A 22,922-nucleotide genomic window follows, 5' to 3' on the forward strand; every position below is an offset into this window, starting at 1 on the left:
GCTCAGAAAAACAGACCTAGACAACCAGAAACTGACCAACTGACCACAGTCTGACCGAGAAACCAGAAACTGACCTACTGACCACAGTATGCCCACAGTATGACCTAGAAACCAGAAACTGACCAAATGTCCACAGTCTGACCGAGACAACATGAAACTGACCAACTGACCAAGACAACGCGAAACTGAACAACTGACCACAGTCTGACCTAGAAACCAGAAACTGAACAACTGACCACAGTCTGACCTCGAAACCAGAAACTGACCAAATGACCACAGTCTGACCTAGCAACCACAAACTGTCCAACAGGCCACATTCTGACCTTGCGACCAGTATCTGACCAACTGACCAAGGTCTGAAATAGAGAGCAGCAATTGACCAACTGACCACAGTCTGACCAAGAAAACAGAAAATGACCATCTGACCACAGTCTGACCTCGAAACCATAAACTGACCAACTGACCACAGTCTGACCACGAAACCAGAAACTGATGAACTGACCACAGTCTGATCGAGCAACAAGCAATTGACCAACTGACCGCAGGATGACCTAGCAACCAAAATGTTAACAAAACTGACCAGAGAAACAGACCTAGACAACCAGAAACTGAACAACTGACCACAGTCTGACCGAGAAACCAGAAACTGACCTACTGACCACAGTCTGACCACAGTCTGACCTAGAAACCAGAAACTTTCCAAATGTCCAAAGTCTGACCGAGACAACATGAAACTGACCAACTGACCAAGACAACCCGAAACTGAACAACTGACCACAGTCTGACATAGAAACCAGAAACTGACCGTCTGACCTCAGTCTGACATAAAAACAGAAACTGACCAACTGACCACAGTCTGACCTAGAACCCAGAAACTGACCAATGGACCACAGTCTGACCTAGAAAAAAGAAACTGTCCAACTGACCACAGTCTGACCTTGGAACCCGAAACTGACCAACTGACCACAAGTCTGACCTAGAAACCAGAAACTGACCAAATGACCACCGTCTGACCTTGCAACCAAAAACTGTCCAACAGACCACATTCTGACCTAGCGACCAGTATCTGACCAACAGATCAAAGTCTGACGTCGAAACAAGCAAATGACCGACTGACCACATTCTGACCTAGCAACCACTATCTGACCAACTGACCACAGACTGACCTAGAAACCAGAAATTGGCCAACTGACCACAGTCTGACCTCGAAACCATAAACTGACCAACTGACCACATTCTGACTTCGAAACCAAAAACTGACGAACTGACCACATTCTTAACTCGAAACCAGAAACTAACGAACTGATCACATTCTGACCTATAAACCAGAAACTGACCATCTGACCTCAGTCTGACCTAAAAACAGAAACTGACCAACGGACCACAGTCTGACCTAGAAACCAGAAACTGACCAACTGACCACAGTCTGACCTTGCAACCAGAAACTGACCAACTGACCACAGTATGACCTCGGAACCAGAAATTGACCAACTGACCACATTCTGACCGACGCAACATGAAACTGAACAACTGACCACAGTCTGACCTAGAAACCAGAAATTGATCAACTGACCACATTCTTAACTCGAAACCAGAAACGAACGAACTGACCACAGTCTGACATAGAAACCAGAAACTGACCATCTAATTTCAGTCTGACCTAAAAACAGAAACTGACCAACTGACCACAGTCTGAGCTAGTAAACAGAAATTGACCAACAGACCACAGTCTGATGTATAAACCAGAAACTGAACAACTGACCACAGTCTGACCTTGGAACCAGAAACTGACCAACTGACCACAGCCTGACCTCGGAACCAGAAACTGACCAACTGACCACAGTCTGACCGAGGCAACATGAAACTAACCAACCGACCACAGTCTGACCTAGAAACGAGCAACTGTCCAACTGAACACAGTCTGATCTAGAAACCAGAAACTGACCAACTGACCACAGTCTGATCTAGCAACCAGAAACTGACCAGCTGACCACAGTCTGACCATAGTCTGACCTAGAAACCAGAAACTGACCAACTGCCCAAAGCCTGACCGAGACAACATGAAACTGTCCAACTGACCAAGACAACACGAAACTGACCAAATGACCATAGTCTGACCTCGAAACCCGAAACTGACGAACTGACCACAAGTCTGACCTAGAAACCAGAAACTGACCAAATGACCACCGTCTGACCTTGCAACCTCAAACTGTCCAACAGACCACATTCTGACCTAGCGACCAGTATCTGACCAACAGATCAAAGTCTGATGTAGAAACAAGCAAATGACCAACTGACCACATTCTGACCTAGCGACCACTATCTGACCAACTGACCACAGTCTGACCTAGAAACCAGAAATTGACCAACTGACCACAGTCTGACCTCGAAACCATAACCTGACCAACTGACCACAGTCTGACCTCGAAACCATAAACTGACCAACTGACCACAGTCTGACCTCGAAACCATAAACTGACGAACTGACCACATTCTTAACTCGAAACCAGAAACTAACGAACTCACCACATTCTGACCTAGAAACCAGAAACTGACCATCTGACCTCAGTCTGACCTAAAAACAGAAACTGACCAACTGACCACAGTCTGACCTATTAAACAGAAATTGACGAACAGACCACAGTCTGATGTATAAACCAGAAACTGAACAACTGACCACAGTCTGACCTTGGAACCAGAAACTGACCAACTGACCACAGCCTGACCTCGGAACCAGAAACTGACCAACTGACCACAATCTGACCGAGGCAACATGAAACTGACCAACCGACCACAGTCTGACCTAGAAACTAGAAACTGTCCAACTGAACACAGTCTGATCTAGAAACCAGAAACTGACCAACTGACCACAGTCTGATCTAGCAACCAGAAACTGACCAACTGACCACAGTCTGACCATAGTCTGACCTAGAAACCAGAAACTGACCAACTGCCCAAAGCCTGACCGAGACAACATGAAACTGTCCAACTGACCAAGACAACACGAAACTGACCAAATGACCATAGTCTGACCTCGAAACCCGAAACTGACGAACTGACCACAAGTCTGAACTAGAAACCAGAAACTGACCAAATGACCACCGTCTGACCTTGCAACCACAAACTGTCCAACAGACCACATTCTGACCTAGCGACCAGTATCTGACCAACAGATCAAAGTCTGACCTAGAAACCAGAAATTGACCAACTGACCACAGTCTGACCTCGAAACCATAAACTGACGAACTGACCACATTCTTAACTCGAAACCAGAAACTAACGAACTGACCACATTCTGACCTAGAAACCAGAAACTGACCATCTGACCTCAGTCTGACCTAAAAACAGAAACTGACCAACTGACCACAGTCAGACCGAGAAACCAGAAACTGACCAACTGACCACAATCTGACCTTGGAACCAGAAACTGACCAACTTACCACAGTATGACCTCGGAACCAGAAACAGACCAACTGACCACAGTCTGACCGAGGCAACATGAAACTGACCAACTGACCAAAGTCTGACCTAGAAACCAGAAACTGACCATCTGACCTCAGTCTGACCTAAAAACAGAAACTGACCAACTGACAACAGTTTGACCTAGAAACTAAAAATTTACCAACGGACCACAGTCTGACCTAGAAACCAGAAACTGACCAACTGACCACAGTCTAACCTTGGAACCAGAAACTGAACAACTGACCACAGTCTGACCTCGGAACCTTAACTGACCAACTGACCACAAGCTGACCGAGGCAACATGAAACTGACCAACTGACCACAGTCTGACCTGGAAACCAGAAACTGTCCAACTAAACACAGTCTGATCTAGAAACCTGAAACTGACCAACTGACCACAGTCTGATCTAGCAACCAGAAACTGACCAACTGACCACAGGCTGATCTATCAACATGCAACTGACCGACTGACCACAGGATGACCTAGCAACCAAAATACAAAAAATTGACCGGAGAGACAGATCTAGACAACCAGAAACTGACCAACTGACCACAGTCTGACCGAGAAACAAAAAACTGACCAACTGACCACAGTCTGACCATAGTGTGACCTAGAAACCAGAAACTGACCAACTGCTCAAAGCCTGACCGAGACAACATGAAACTGTCCAACTGACCAAGACAAAAAGCAATTGACCAACTGACCACAGGATGACCTAGCAACCAAAAAGTTAACAACTGACCACAGTCTGACCTCGAAACCAGAAACTGACCAACGGAAAATATTCTTAACTCGAAACCAGAAACTGACCAACTGACCACATTCTGACCTAGAAACCAGAAACTGACCGTCTGACCTCAGTCTGACATAAAAACAGAAACTGACCAACTGACCACAAGTCTGACCTAGAAACCAGAAACTGGCCAAATGACCACCGTCTGACCTTGCAAACACAAACTGTTCAACAGACCACATTCTGACCTAGCGACAAGTATCTGACCAACAGATCAAAATCTGACGTCGAAACAAGCAAATGACCAACTGACCACATTCGGACCTAGCGACCACTATCTGACCAACTGACCACAGTCTGACCTAGAAACCAGAAATTGACCAACTGACCACAATCTGACCTCGAAACCATAAACTGACCAACTGACCACATTCTGAACTCGAAACCATAAACTGACGAACTGACCACATTCTTAACTCGAAACCATAAACTGACGAACTGACCACATTCTTAACTCGAAACCAGAAACTAACGAACTGATCACATTCTGACCTATAAACCAGAAACTGACCATCTGACCTCAGTCTGACCTAAAAACAGAAACTGACCAACGGACCACAGTCTGACCTAGAAACCAGAAACTGACCAACTGACCACAGTCTGACCTTGCAACCAGAAACTGACCAACTGACCACAGTATGACCTCGGAACCAGAAATTGACCAACTAACCACATTCTGACCGACGCAACATGAAACTGAACAACTGACCACAGTCTGACCTAGAAACCAGAAATTGTTCAACTGACCACATTCTTAACTCGAAACCAGAAACGAACGAACTGACCACAGTCTGACATAGAAACCAGAAACTGACCATCTAATTTCAGTCTGACCTAAAAACAGAACCTGACCAACTGACCACAGTCTGAGCTAGTAAACAGAAATTGACCAACAGACCACAGTCTGATGTATAAACCAGAAACTGAACAACTGACCACAGTCTGACCTTGGAACCAGAAACTGACCAACTGACCACAGCCTGACCTCGGAACCAGAAACTGACCAACTGACCACAGTCTGACCGAGGCAACATGAAATTAACCAACCGACCACAGTCTGACCTAGAAACGAGCAACTGTCCAACTGAACACAGTCTGATCTAGAAACCAGAAACTGACCAACTGACCACTGTCTGATCTAGCAACCAGAAACTGACCAGCTGACCACAGTCTGACCATAGTCTGACCTAGAAACCAGAAACTGACCAACTGCCCAAAGCCTGACCGAGACAACATGAAACTGTCCAACTGACCAAGACAACACGAAACTGACCAAATGACCATAGTCTGACCTCGAAACCCGAAACTGACGAACTGACCACAAGTCTGACCTAGAAACCAGAAACTGACCAAATGACCACCGTCTGACCTTGCAACCTCAAACTGTCCAACAGACCACATTCTGACCTAGCGACCAGTATCTGACCAACAGATCAAAGTCTGATGTAGAAACAAGCAAATGACCAACTGACCACATTCTGACCTAGCGACCACTATCTGACCAACTGACCACAGTCTGACCTAGAAACCAGAAATTGACCAACTGACCACAGTCTGACCTCGAAACCATAAACTGACCAACTGACCACAGTCTGACCTCGAAACCATAAACTGACCAACTGACCACAGTCTGACCTCGAAACCATAAACTGACGAACTGACCACATTCTTAACTCGAAACCAGAAACTAACGAACTCACCACATTCTGACCTAGAAACCAGAAACTGACCATCTGACCTCAGTCTGACCTAAAAACAGAAACTGACCAACTGACCACAGTCTGACCTATTAAACAGAAATTGACGAACAGACCACAGTCTGAAGTATAAACCAGAAACTGAACAACTGACCACAGTCTGACCTTGGAACCAGAAACTGACCAACTGACCACAGCCTGACCTCGGAACCAGAAACTGACCAACTGACCACAATCTGACCGAGGCAACATGAAACTGACCAACCGACCACAGTCTGACCTAGAAACTAGAAACTGTCCAACTGAACACAGTCTGATCTAGAAACCAGAAACTGACCAACTGACCACAGTCTGATCTAGAAACCAGAAACTGACGAACTGACCACAAGTCTGAACTAGAAACCAGAAACTGACCAAATGACCACCGTCTGACCTTGCAACCACAAACTGTCCAACAGACCACATTCTGACCTAGCGACCAGTATCTGACCAACAGATCAAAGTCTGACCTAGAAACCAGAAATTGACCAACTGACCACAGTCTGACCTCGAAACCATAAACTGACGAACTGACCACATTCTTAACTCGAAACCAGAAACTAACGAACTGACCACATTCTGACCTAGAAACCAGAAACTGACCATCTGACCTCAGTCTGACCTAAAAACAGAAACTGACCATCTGACCTCAGTCTGACCTAAAAACAGAAACTGACCAACTGACCACAGTCAGACCTAGAAACCAGAAACTGACCAACTGACCACAATCTGACCTTGGAACCAGAAACAGACCAACTGACCACAGTCTGACCGAGGCAACATGAAACTGACCAACTGACCAAAGTCTGACCTAGAAACCAGCAACTGACCATCTGACCTCAGTCTGACCTAAAAACAGAAACTGACCAACTGACAACAGTCTGACCTAGAAACTAAAAATTTACCAACGGACCACAGTCTGACCTAGAAACCAGAAACTGACCAACTGACCACAGTCTAACCTTGGAACCAGAAACTGAACAACTGACCACAGTCTGACCTCGGAACCTTAACTGACCAACTGACCACAAGCTGACCGAGGCAACATGAAACTGACCAACTGACCACAGTCTGACCTGGAAACCAGAAACTGTCCAACTAAACACAGTCTGATCTAGAAACCTGAAACTGACCAACTGACCACAGTCTGATCTAGCAACCAGAAACTGACCAACTGACCACAGGCTGATCTATCAACATGCAACTGACCGACTGACCACAGGATGACCTAGCAACCAAAATACAAAGAATTGACCGGAGAGACAGATCTAGACAACCAGAAACTGACCAACTGACCACAGTCTGACCGAGAAACAAAAAACTGACCAACTGACCACAGTCTGACCATAGTGTGACCTAGAAACCAGAAACTGACCAACTGCTCAAAGCCTGACCGAGACAACATGAAACTGTCCAACTGACCAAGACAAAAAGCAATTGACCAACTGACCACAGGATGACCTAGCAACCAAAAAGTTAACAACTGACCACAGTCTGACCTCGAAACCAGAAACTGACCAACGGAAAATATTCTTAACTCGAAACCAGAAACTGACCAACTGACCACATTCTGACCTAGAAACCAGAAACTGACCGTCTGACCTCAGTCTGACATAAAAACAGAAACTGACCAACTGACCACAAGTCTGACCTAGAAACCAGAAACTGGCCAAATGACCACCGTCTGACCTTGCAAACACAAACCGTCCAACAGACCACATTCTGACCTAGCGACCAGTATCTGACCAACAGATCAAAATCTGACGTCGAAACAAGCAAATGACCAACTGACCACATTCGGACCTAGCGACCACTATCTGACCAACTGACCACAGTCTGACCTAGAAACCAGAAATTGACCAACTGACCACAATCTGACCTCGAAACCATAAACTGACCAACTGACCACATTCTGAACTCGAAACCATAAACTGACGAACTGACCACATTCTTAACTCGAAACCATAAACTGACGAACTGACCACATTCTTATCTCGAAACCAGAAACTAACGAACTGATCACATTCTGACCTAGAAACCAGAAACTGACAATCTGACCTCAGTCTGACCTAAAAACAGAAACTGACCAACTGACCACAGTCTGACCTAGAAACCAGAAACAGACCAACTGACCACAGTCTGACCTTGGAACCAGAAACTGACCAAATGACCACAGTATGACCTCGGTACCAGAAACTGACCAACTGACCACAGTTTGACCGAGGCAACATGAAACTAACCAACTGACCACAGTCTGACCTCGAAACCAGAAATTGAACAACTGACCACAGTCTGACCTCGAAACCAGTAACTGACAAACTGAAAACATTCTTAACTCGAAACCAGTAACTGACCAACTGACCACATTCTGACCCAGCAAACAAAAACTGACCGTCTGACCTCAGTCTGACATGAAAACAGATACTGACCAACTGACCACAGTCTTACCTAGAATCCAGAAACTGACCAATGGACCACATTCTGACACAGGAAGCAGAAACTGTCCAACTGAGCAAAGTCTGACCTAGGAACCAGAAACTGACCAACTGAGCACAGTCTAACCTAGCAACCAGTAACTGACCACAGTCTGACCTAGAAACCTGACACTGACCAACTGACACAGTCTGATCTAGACACCAGAAACTGACCAACTGACCACATTCCGGCCTAGGAACCCGAAACAGACCAAATGACCAAAGTCTGACTGAGACAACCCGAAACTAACCAACTGACCACAGTCTGACCTAGAAACCAGAAACTGATAAACTGACCACAGTCTGACCTTGAAATCATAAACTGATCAACTGACCACAGTCTGATCGAGCAACAATCAATTGACCAACTGAACACAGGATGACCTAGCAACCAAAAAGTAAAAAAAACTGCTCAGAGTAACAGACCTCGACAACCAGAAACTGACCAACTGACCACAGTCTGACCGAGAAACCAGAAACTGACCTACTGACCACAGTCTGCCCACAGTATGACCTAGAAATCAGAAACTGACCAAATGTCCACAGTCTGACCGGGACAACATGAAACTGACCAACTGATCAAGACAACGCGAAACAAAACAACTGACCACATTCTGAACTAGAAACCAGAAACTGAACAACTGACCCCAGTCTGACCTCGAAACCAGAAACTGAGCAAATGACCACAGTCTGACCTAGCAATCACAAACTGTCCAACAGGCCACATTCTGACCTTGCGACCAGTATCTGACCAACTGACAAAAGTCTGAAACAGAGACCAGCAATTGACCAACTGACCACAGTCTGACCAAGAAAACAGAAAATGACCAACTGACCACAGTCTGACCTAGAAACCAGAAATTGACCAACTGACCACAGTCTGACCTCGAAACCAGAAACTGATCAACTGACCACAGTCTGATCGAGCAACAAGCAATTGACCAACTGACCACAGGATAACCTAGCAACCAGAAAGTTAACAAAACTGACCAGAGAAACAGACCTAGACAACCAGAAACTGAACAACTGATCACAGTCTGACCGAGAAACCAGAAACTGACCTACTGACCACAGTCTGACCAAAGTCTGACCTAGAAACAAGAAACTAACCAAACGTCCACAGTCTGACCAAGACAACATGAAACTGACCAACTGACCAAGACAACCCGAAACTGAACAACTGACCACAGTCTGACCTAGAAACCAGAAACTGAACAACTGACCACAGTCTAACCTCGAAACCAGAAACTGACCAACTCAAAACATTCTTAACTCGAAACCAGAAACTGACCAACTGACCACAGTCTGACCTAGAAACCAGAAACTGACCGTCTGACCTCAGTCTGACATAAAAACAGAAACTGACCAACTGACCACAGTCTGACCTAGAAACCAGAAACTGACCAACTGACCACAATCTGATCTAGCAACCAGAAACTGACCAACTGAAAACAATCTGACCGAGAAACCTGAAACTGACCTACTGACCACAGTCTGACCAAAGTCTGACCTAGAAACAAGAAACTAACCAAACGTCCACAGTCTGACCAAGACAACATGAAACTGACCAACTGACCAAGACAACCCGAAACTGAACAACTGACCACAGTCTGACCTAGAAACCAGAAACTGAACAACTGACCACAGTCTAACCTCGAAACCAGAAACTGACCAACTCAAAACATTCTTAACTCGAAACCAGAAACTGACCAACTGACCACAGTCTGACCTAGAAACCAGAAACTGACCGTCTGACCTCAGTCTGACATAAAAACAGAAACTGACCAACTGACCACAGTCTGACCTAGAAACCAGAAACTGACCAATGGACCACAGTCTGACCTAGAAAAAAGAAACTGTCCAACTGAACACAGTCTGACCTTGGAACCCGAAACTAACCAACTGACCACAAGTCTGACCTAGAAACCAGAAACTGACCAAATGACCACACGTCTTACCTTGCATACACAAACTGTCCAACAGACCACATTCTGACCTAGCGACCAGTATCTGACCAACTGACCACAGTCTGACCTAGAAAACAGTAATTGACCAACTGACCACAGTCTGACCTCGAAACCATAAACTGACCAACTGACCACAGTCTGACCTCGAAACCATAAACTGACGAACTGACCACATTCTTAACTCGAAACCAGAAACTAACGAACTGACCACATTCTGACCTAGAAACCAGAAACTGACCATCTGACCTCATTCTGACTTAAAAACAGAAACTGACCAACTGACCACAGTCGGACCTAGAAACCAGAAATTGATCAACTGACCACAGTCTGACCTTGGAACCAGAAACTGACCAACTGACCACAGTCTGACCTAAAAACAGAAACTGACCAACTGACCACAGTCTGACCTAGAAACTAAAAATTTACCAACGGACCACACTCTGACCTAGAAACCAGAAACTGACCAACTGACCACAGTCTAACCCTGGAACCAGAAACTGACCAACTGACCACAGTCTGACCTCGGAACCTTAACTGACCAACTGACCACAAGGTGACCGAGGCAACATGAAACTGACCAACTGACCACAGTCTGACCTAGAAACCAGAAACGGTCCAACTAAACACAGTCTGATCTAGAAACCAGAAACTGACCAACTGACCACAGTCTGATCTAGCAACCAAAAACTGACCAACTGACCACAGGCTGATCTAGCAACAAGCAACTGACCGACTGACCACAGGCTGACCTAGCAACCAAAATACAAAACATTGACCGGAGAGACAGACCTAGACAACCAGAAACTGACCAACTGACCACAGTCTGACCGAGAAACAAGAAACTGACCAACTGACCACAGTCTGACCATAGTCTGACCTAGAAACCAGAAACTGACCAACTGCTCAAAGCCTGACCGAGACAACATGAAACTGTCCAACTGACCAAGACAACACGAAACTGACCAACTGAACACAGTCTGACCTAGAAACCAGAAGCTGACCAACTGACCACCGTCTGACCTCGAACCCAGTAACTGACCAACTGAAAATATTCTTAACTCGAAACCAGTAACTGAACAACTGACCACATTCTGACCCAGCAACCAAAAACTGACCGTCTGACCTCAGTCTGACATGAAAACAGAAAGTGACCAACTGACGACAGTCTGACCTAGAAACCAGAAACTGACCAATGGATCACATTCTGACATAGGAAGCAGAAACTGTCCAACTGAGCAAAGTCTGACCTAGGAACCAGAAACTGAACAACTGAGCACAGTCTAACCTAGCAACCAGTAACTGACCACAGTCTGACCTAGAAACCTGAAACTGACCAACTGACACAGTCTGATCTAGACACCAGAAACTGATCAACTGACCACATTCCGGCCTAGGAACCCGAAACAGACCAAATGACCAAAGTCTGACTGAGACAACCCGAAACTGACCAACTGACCACAGTCTGACGTAGAAACCAGAAACTGATAAACTGACCACAGTCTGACCTTGAAATCAGAAACTGATCAACTGACCACAGTCTGATCGAGCAACTATCAATTGACCAACTGAACACAGGATGACCTAGCAACCAAAAATTAAAAAAACTGCTCAGAGAAACAGACCTAGTCAACCAGAAACTGACCAACTGACCACAGTCTGACCGAGAAACCAGAAACTGAACTACTGACCATAGTCTGCCCACAGTCTGACCTAGAAACCAGAAACTGACCAACTGACCACAGTCTGACCTCGAAACCAGAAACTGACCAACTGACCACAGTCTGACCTCAAAACCAGAAACTGACGAACTGACCACATTCTTAACTCGAAACCAGAAACTGACGAACTGACCACAGTCTGACCTAGAAATCAGAAACTGACCATCTGACCTCAGTCTTACCAAAAAACAGAAACTGACCAACTCACCGCAGTCTGACCTAGAAAACAGAAATTGACCAACAGACCACAGTCTGACGTATAAACCAGAAACTGACCAACTGACCACAGTCTGACCTTGGAACCAGAAACTGACCAACTGACCACAGTCTGACCTCTGAACCAGAAACTGACCAACTGACCACAATCTGACCGAGGCAACATGAAACTGACCAACTGACCACAGTCTGACCTAGAAACCAGAAACTGACCAACTGACCACAGTCTGACCGAGAAACCAGAAACTGACCTACTGACCACAGTCTGCCCACAGTATGACCTAGAAACCAGAAACTGACCAAATGTCCACAGTCTGACCGAGACAACATGAAACTGACCAACTGACCAAGACAACGCGAAACTGAACAACTGACCACAGTCTGACCGAGAAACCAGAAACTGGACAACTGACCACAGTCTGACCTCGAAACCAGAAACTGACCAAATGACCACAGTCTGACCTAGCAATCACAAACTGTCCAACAGGCCACATTCTGACCTTGCGACCAGTATCTGACCAACTGACCAAAGTATGAAATAGAGACCAGCAATTGACCAACTGACCACAGTCTGACCAAGAAAACAGAAAATGACCAACTGACCACAGTCTGACCTAGAAACCAGAAATTGACCAACTGACCACAGTCTGACCTCGATACCAGAAACTGATCAACTGACCACAGTCTGATCGAGCAACAAGCAATTGACCAACTGACCACAGGATGACCTAGCAACCAAAAAGTTAACAAAACTGACCAGATAAACAGACCTAGACAACCAGAAACTGAACAACTGACCACAGTCTGACCGAGAAACCAGAAACTGAGCCACTGACCACAGTCTGACCACAGTCTGACCTAGAAACCAGAAATTGACCAAATGTCCAAAGTCTGACCGAGACAACATGAAACTAACACACTGACCAAGACAACCCGAAACTGAACAACTGACCACAGTCTGACCTCGAAACCAGAAACTGACCAACTGAAAATATTCTTAACTCGAAACCAGAAACTGACCAACTGACCACATTCTGACCTAGAAACCAGAAACTGACCATCTGACCTCAGTCTGACATAAAAACAGAAACTCACCAACTGACCACAAGTCTGACCTTGAAACCAGAAACTGGCCAAATGACCACCGTCTGACCTTGCAAACACAAACTGTCCAACAGACCACATTCTGACCTATCGACCATTATCTGACCAACAGATCAAAGTCTGACGTCGAAACAAGCAAATGACCAACTGACCACATTCTGACCTAGCGACCACTATCTGACCAATTGACCACAGTCTGACCTAGAAACCAGAAATTGACCAACTGACCACAATCTGACCTCGAAACCATAAACTGACCAACTGACCACATTCTGACCTCGAAACCATAAACTGACGCACTGACCACATTCTTAACTGGAAACCATAAACTGACGAACTGACCACATTCTTAACTCGAAACCAGAAACTAACGAACTGATCACATTCTGACCTATAAACCAGAAACTGACCATCTGACCTCAGTCTGACCTAAAAACAGAAACTGACCAACTGACCACAGTCTGACCTAGAAACCAGAAACTGACCAACTGACCACAGTCTGACCTTGGAACCAGAAACTGACCAACTGATCACAGTCTGACCTCGAAACCAGTAACGGACAAACTGAAAACATTCTTAACTCGAAACCAGTAACTGACCAACTGACCACATTCTGACCGAGCAACCAAAAACTGACCGTCTGACCTCAGTCTGACATGAAAACAGAAACTGACCAACTGACCACAGTCTGACCTAGAAACCAGAAACTGACCAATGGACCACATTCTGACACAGGAAGCAGAACCTGTCCAACTGAGCAAAGTCTGACCTTGGAACCAGAAACTGACCAACTGAGCAAAGTCTAACCTAGCAACCAGTAACTGACCGCAGTCTGACCTAGAAACCTGAAACTGACCAACTGACACAGTCTGATCTAGACAGCAGAAACTGACCAACTGACCACATTCCGGCCTAGGAACCCGAAACAGACCAAATGACCAAAGTCTGACTGAGACAACCCGAAACTGACCAACTGACCACAGTCTGACGTAGAAACCATAAACTGATAAACTGACCACAGTCTGACCTTGAAATCATAAACTGATCAACTGACCACAGTCTGATCGAGCAACAATCAATTGACCAACTGAACACAGGATGACCTAGCAACCAAAAAGTAAAAAAAACTGCTCAGAGAAACAGACCGAGACAACCAGAAACTGACCAACTGACCACAGTCTGACCGAGAAATTGGAAACTGACCTACTGACCACAGTCTGCACACAGTTTGACCTAGAAACCAGAAACTGACCAAATGTCCACAGTCTGACCGAGACAACATGAAACTGACCAACTGAGCAAGTCAATGCGAAACTGAACAACTGACCACAGTCTGACCTAGAAACCAGAAACTGAACAACTGACCACCATCTGACCTCGAAACCAGAAACTGACCAAATGACCACAGTCTGACCAAGCAACCACAAACTGTCCAACAGGCCACAACTGACCTTGCGACCAGTATCTGACCAACTGACCAAAGTCTTAAATAGAGACCAGCAATTGACCAACTGACCACAGTCTGACCAAGAAAACAGAAAATGACCAACTGAACACAGTCTGTCCTAGAAACCAGAAATTGACCAACTGACCACAGTCTGACCTCGAAACCAGAAACTGATCAACTGACCACAGTCTGATCGAGCAACAAGCAATTGACCAACTGACCACAGGATGACCTAGCAACCAAAAAGTTAACAAAACTGACCAGTGAAACAGACCTAGACAACCAGAAACTGAACAACTGATCACAGTCTGACCGAGAAATCAGAAACTGACCTACTGACCACAGTCTGACCACAGTCTGACCTAGAAACCAGAAACTGAGCAAATGTCCAAAGTCTGACCGAGACAACATGAAACTGACCAACTGACCAAGACAACCCGAAACTGAACAACTGACCACAGTCTGACCTAGAAACCAGAAACTGAACAACTGACCACAGTCTGACCTCGAAACCAGAAACTGACCTACTCAAAACATTCTTTACTCGAAACCAGAATCTGACCAACTGACCACATTCTGACCTAGAAACCAGAAACTGACCGTCTGACCTCAGTCTGATATAAAAACTGAAACTGACCAACTGACCACAGTCTGACCTAGAAACCAGAAACTGACCAATGGACCACAGTCTGACCTAGTAAAAAGAAACTGTCCAACTGACCATAGTCTGACCTTGGAACCCGAAACTAACCAACTGACCACAAGTCTGACCTAGAAACAAGAAACTGACCAAATGACCACCGTCTGACCTTGCAAACACAAACTGTCCATCAGACCACATTCTGACCTAGCGACCAATATCTGACCAAACAGATCAAAGACTGACGTCGAAACAAGCAAATGACCAACTGACCACATTCTGACCTAGCGACCACTATCTGACCAACTGACCACAGTCTGACCTCGAAACCAGAAATTGACCAACTGACCACAGTCTGACCTCGAAACCATAAACTGATCAACTGACCACATTTTGACCTCGAAACCATAAACTTACGAACTGACCACATTCTTAACTCGAAACCATAAACTGACGAACTGACCACATTCTTAACTCGAAACCAGAAACTAACGAACTGATCACATTCTGACCTATAAACCAGAAACTGACCATCTGACCTCAGTCTGACCTAAAAACAGAAACTGACCAAACGACCACAGTCTGACCTAGAAACCAGGAACTGACCAACTGACCACAGTCTGACCTTGGAACCAGAAACTGACCAACTGACCACAGTCTGACCGAGGCAACATGAAACTGAAAACTGACCATAGTCTGACCTAGAAAGCAGAAACTGTCCAACTGACCACAGTCTGATCTAGAAACCAGAAACTGACCAAATCACAACAGTCTGATCTAGCAACCAGAAACTGACCAACTGACCACAGTCTGACCTAGCAACAAGCAACTGACCGACTGACAACAGGATGATTTAGCAAGCAAAATACTAAAAAACTGACCAGAGAAACAGACCTAGACAACCAGTAACTGGCCAACTGACCACAGTCTGACCGAGAAACAAGAAACAAATCAACTGACCACAGTCTGTCCATAGTCTGACCTAGAAACCAGAAACTGACCAACTGCCCAAAGCCTGACCGAGACAACATGAAACTGTCCAACTGACCAAGACAGCACGAAACTGACCAAATGACCAAAGTCTGACCTCGAAACCCGAAACTGACCAACTGACCACAAGTCTGACCTAGAAACCAGAAACTGACCAAATGACCACCGTCTGACCTTGCAACCACAAACTGTCCAACAGAACACATTCTGACCTAGCATCCAGTATCTGACCAACAGATCAAAGTCTGACGTAGAAACAAGCAAATGACCAACTGACCACATTCTAACCTAGCGACCACTATCTGACCAACTGACCACAGTCTGACCTAGAAACCAGAAATTGACCAACTGACCACAGTCTGACCTCGAAACCATAAATTGACCAACTGACCACAGTCTGACCTCGAAACCATAAATTGACGAACTGACCACATTCTTAACTCGAAACCAGAAACTAACGAACTGACCACATTCTGACCTAGAAACCAGAAACTGACCATCTGACCTCAGTCTGACCTAAAAACAGAAACTGACCCACTGACCACAGTCTGACCTAGAAACCAGAAACTGACCAACTGACCACAGTCTGACCTTGGAACCAGAAACTGACCAACTGACAACAGTATGACCTCGGAACCAGAAACAGACCAACTGACCACCGTCTGACCGAGGCAACATGAAATTGACCAACTGACCACAGTCTGACCTATAAACCAGAAATTGACCAACTGACCACAGTCTGACCTCGAAACCAGAATCTGATCAACTGACCACAGTCTGACCTCGAAACCAGAAACTGACGAACTGACCACATTCTTAACTCGAAACCAGAAACTGACGAACTGACCACAGTCTGACCTAGAAACCAGAAACTGACCATCTGACCTCAGTCTGACCTAAAAACAGAAACTGACCAACTGACCACAGTCTGAGCTAGAAAAAAGAAATTGACCAACAGACCACAGTCTGACGTATAAACCAGAAACTGACGAACTGACCACAGTCTGACGTTGGAACCAGAAACTGACCAACTGACCACAGTCTGACCTCGGAACCAGAAACTGACCAACTGACCACAATCTGACCGAGGCAACATGAAACTGACCAACTGACCACAGTCTGATCTAGAAACCAGAAACTGTCGAACTGAACACAGTCTGATCAAGAAACCAGAAACTGACCAACTGGCCACTGTCTGATCTAGCAACCAGAAACTGACCAACTGACCACAGGCTGACCTAGCAACAAGCAACTGACCGACTGACAACAGGATGACCTAGCAACCAAAATACTAAAATACTGACCAGATAAAAAGACCTAGACAACCAGAAACTTGCCAACTGACCACAGTCTGACCGAGAAACAAGAAACTGACCAACTGACCACAGTCTGACCATAGTCTGACCTAGAAACCAGAAACTGACCAACTACCCAAAGCCTGACCAAGACAACATGAAACTGTCCAACTGACCAAGACAACACGAAACTGACCAAATGACCATAGTCTGACCAAGAAACCAGAAACTGAGCAACTGACCACAATATGACCTCGAAACCAGAAACTGACCAAATGACCACAGTCTGACCTAGCAACCACAAATTGTCCAACAGGCTACATTCTGACCTAGCGACCAATATCTGACCAACTGACCAAAGTCTGACGTAGAAACAAGCAATTGACCAACTGAACGCAGTCTAACATGGAAACATGAAACTGACCAACTGACCACAGTCTGACCTAGAAACCAGAAACTGAACAACTGACTACAGTCTGACCTCAAAACCAGAAACTGATCAATTGACAACAGTCTGACCTCGAAACCAGAAACTGACCAACTGAAAACATTCTTAACTCGAAAGCATAAACTGATCAAATGACCACATTCTGACCTAGAAACCAGAAACTGACAGTCTGACCTCAGTCTGACATAAAAACAGAAACTGACCAACTGACCACAGTCTGACCTAGAAACCAGAAACTGACCAATGGACCACAGTCTGACCTAGAAAAAAGAAACTGACCAACTGACCACAGTCTGACCTTGGAACCCGAAACTAACCAACTGACCACAGTCTGATCTATAAACCAGAAATTGACCAAATGACCACCGTCTGACCTTGCAACCACAAACTGTCCAACAGACCACATTCTGACCTAGCGACCAATATCTGACCAACTGACCAAAGTCTGACGTAGAAACAAGCAAATGACCAACTGACCACAATCTGACCAAGAAACCAGAAACTGACCAACTGACCACAGTCTAATATAGAAACCAGAAATTGACCAACTGACCACAGTCTGACCTCGAAACCTGAAACTGACCAACTGACCACAGTCTGACCTCGAAACCAGAAACTGACGAACTGACCACATGCTTCACTCGAAACCAGAAACTGATGAACTGACCACATTCTGACTTAGAAACCAGAAACTGAACATCTGACCTCAGTCTGACTTAAAAACAGCAACTGACCAACTGTCCACAGTCTGACCAAGAAACTAGAAATTAACCAACGGACCACAGTCTGACCTAGAAACCAGAAACTGACCAACTGACCACAGTCTGACCTTGGAACCAGAAACTGACCACCTGACCACAGTCTGACTTCGGAATCAGAAACTGACCAACTGACCTCAGTCTGACCGAGGCAACATGAAACTGACCAACTGACCAGATTCAGACCTACAAACCAGAAACTGACCAACTGACCACAGTCTGACCGAGAAACAAGAAACTGACCAACTGACCACAGTCTGACCATAGTCTGACCTAGAAACCAGAAACTGACCAACTGCCCAAAGCCTGACCAAGACAACATGAAACTGTCCAACTGACCAAGACAACACGAAACTGACCAAATGACCATAGTCTGACCAAGAAACCAGAAACTGAGCAACTGACCACAATCTGACCTCGAAACCAGAAACTGACCAAATGACCACAGTCTGACCTAGCAACCACAAATTGTCCAACAGGCCACATTCTGACCTAGCAACCAGTATCTGACTAACTGACCACAGTCTGACATGGAAACCAGCAATTGACCAACTCAACGCTGTCTAACATGGAATCCTGAAACTGACCAACTGACCACAGTCTGACCTAGAAACCAGAAACTGAACAACTGACCACAGTCTGACCTCAAAACCAGAAACTGATCAACTGACAACAGTCTGACCTCGAAACCAGAAACTGAACAACTGAAAACATTCTTAACTCGAAACCAGAAACTGATCAACTGACCACATTCTGACCTAGAAACCAGAAACTGACAGTCTGACCTCAGTCTGACATAAAAACAGAAACTGACCAACTGACCACAGTCTGACCTAGAAACCAGAAACTGACCAATGGACCACAGTCTGACCTAGAAAAAAGAAACTGACCAACTGACCACAGTCTGACCTTGGAACCCGAAACTAACCAACTGACCACAGTCTGATCTATAAACCAGAAATTGACCAAATGACCACCGTCTGACCTTGCAACCACAAACTGTCCAACAGACCACATTCTGACCTAGCGACCAATATCTGACCAACTGACCAAAGTCTGACGTAGAAACAAGCAATTGACCAACTGACCACAATCTGACCAAGAAACCAGAAACTGACAAACTGACCACAGTCTGACTTAAAAACAGAAATTAACCAACCGGCCACAGTCTGACCTAGAAACCAGAAACTGACCAACTGACCACAGTCTGACCTTGGAACCAGAAACTGACGAACTGACCACATGCTTAACTCGAAACCAGAAACTGATGAACTGACCACATTCTGACCTATAAACCAGAAACTGACCATCTGACCTCAGTCTGACTTAAAAACAGGAACTGACCAACTGTCCACAGTCTGACCGAGAAACTAGAAATTAACCAACGGACCACAGTCTGACCTAGAAATTGGAAACTGACCAACTGACCACAGTCTGACCTTGGAACCAGAAACTGACCACCTGACCACAGTCTGACTTCGGAACCAGAAACTGACCAACTGACCTCAGTCTGACCGAGGCAACGTGAAACTGACCAACTGACCAGAGTCTGACCTACAAACCAGAAACTGACCAACTGACCACAGTCTGACCGAGAAAAAAGAAACTGACCAACTGACCACAGTCTGCCCATAGTCTGACCTAGAAACCAGAAAGTGACCAACTGCCCAAAGCCTGACCAAACAACATGAAACTGTCCAATTGACCAAGACAACACGAAAATGACCAAATGACCATAGTCTGACCAAGAAACCAGAAACTGAGCAACTGACCACAATCTGACCTCGAAACCAGAAACTGACCAAATGACCACAGTCTGACCTAGCAACCACAAATTGTCCAACAGGCCACATTCTGACCTAGCAACCAGTATCTGACTAACTGACCACAGTCTGACATAGAAACCAGCAATTGACCAACTGAACGCAGGCTAACATGGAATCCTGAAACTGACCAACTGACCACAGTCTGACCTAGAATCCAGAAACTGAACAACTGACCACAGTCTGACCTCAAAACCAGAAACTGATCAACTGACAACAGTCTGACCTCGAAACCAGAAACTGAAAACTGAAAACATTCTTAACTCGAAAGCATAAACTGATCAAATGACCACATTCTGACCTAGAAACCAGAAACTGACAGTCTGACCTCAGTCTGACATAAAAACAGAAACTGACCAACTGACCATAGTCTGACCTAGAAACCAGAAACTGACCAACTGCCCAAAGCCTGACCAAGACAACATGAAACTGTCCAACTGACCAAGACAACACGAAACTGACCAAATGACCATAGTCTGACCAAGAAACCAGAAACTGAGCAACTGACCACAATCTGACCTCGAAACCAGAAACTGACCAAATGACCACAGTCTGACCTAGCAACCACAAATTGTCCAACAGGCTACATTCTGACCTAGCGACCAATATCTGACCTACTGACCAAAGTCTGACGTAGAAACACGCAATTGACCAACTGAACGCAGTCTAACATGGAAACATGAAACTGACCTACTGACCACAGTCTGACCGAGAAACTAGAAATTAACCAACGGACCACAGTCTGACCTAGAAACCAGAAACTGACCAACTGACCACAGTCTGACCTCGAAACCAGAAACTGACCAACTAAAAACTTTCTTAACTCGAAACCATAAACTGATCAACTGACCACATTCTGACCTAGAAACCAGAAACTGACAGTCTGACCTCAGTCTGACATAAAAACAGAAACTGACCAACTGACCACAGTCTGACCTAGAAACCAGAAACTGACCAATGGACCACAGTCTGACCTAGAAAAAAGATACTGACCAACTGACCACAGTCTGACCTTGGAACCCGAAACTAACCAACTGACCACAGTCTGATCTATAAACCAGAAATTGACCAAATGACCACCGTCTGACCTTGCAACCACAAACTGTCCAACAGACCACATTCTGACCTAGCGACCAATATCTGACCAACTGACCAAAGTCTGACGTAGAAACAAGCAATTGACCAACTGACCACAATCTGACCAAGAAACCAGAAACTGACCAACTGACCACAGTCTGACATAGAAACCAGAAATTGACCAACTGACCACTGTCTGACCTCGAAACCTGAAACTGACCAACTGACCACAGTCTGACCTCGAAACCAGAAACTGACGAACTGACCACATGCTTAACTAGAAACCAGAAACTGATGAACTGACCACATTCTGACCTAGAAACCAGAAACTGACCATCTGACCTCAGTCTGACTTAAAAACAGAAACTGGCCAACTGTCCACAGTCTGACCGAGAAAATAGAAATTAACCAACGGACCACAGTCTGACCTAGAAACCAGAAACTGACCAACTGACCACAGTCTGACCTTGGAACCAGAAACTGAACACCTGACCACAGTCTGACTTCGGAACCAGAAACTGACCAACTGACCTCAGTCTGACCGAGGCAACATGAAACTGACCAACTGACCAGAGTCTGACCTACAAACCAGAAAGTGACCAACTGACCACAGTCTGACCGAGAAACAAGAAACTGAACAACTGAACACAGTCTGACCTCAAAACCAGAAACTGATCAACTGACAACAGTCTGACCTCGAAACCAGAAACTGACCAACTGAAAACATTCTTAACTCGAAACCAGAAAGTGATCAACTGACCACATTCTGACCTAGAAACCAGAAACTGACAGTCTGACCTCAGTCTGACATAAAAACAGAAACTGACCAACTGACCACAGTCTGACCTAGAAACCAGAAACTGACCAATGGACCACAGTCTGACCTAGAAAAAAGAAACTGACGAACTGACCACAGTCTGACCTTGGAACCCGAAACTAACCAACTGACCACAGTCTGATCTATAAACCAGAA

The sequence above is a fragment of the Pristiophorus japonicus genome, unplaced genomic scaffold (genome assembly GCF_044704955.1).
Source record: "Pristiophorus japonicus isolate sPriJap1 unplaced genomic scaffold, sPriJap1.hap1 HAP1_SCAFFOLD_60, whole genome shotgun sequence".
NCBI classification, from domain to species: domain Eukaryota; kingdom Metazoa; phylum Chordata; class Chondrichthyes; family Pristiophoridae; genus Pristiophorus; species Pristiophorus japonicus.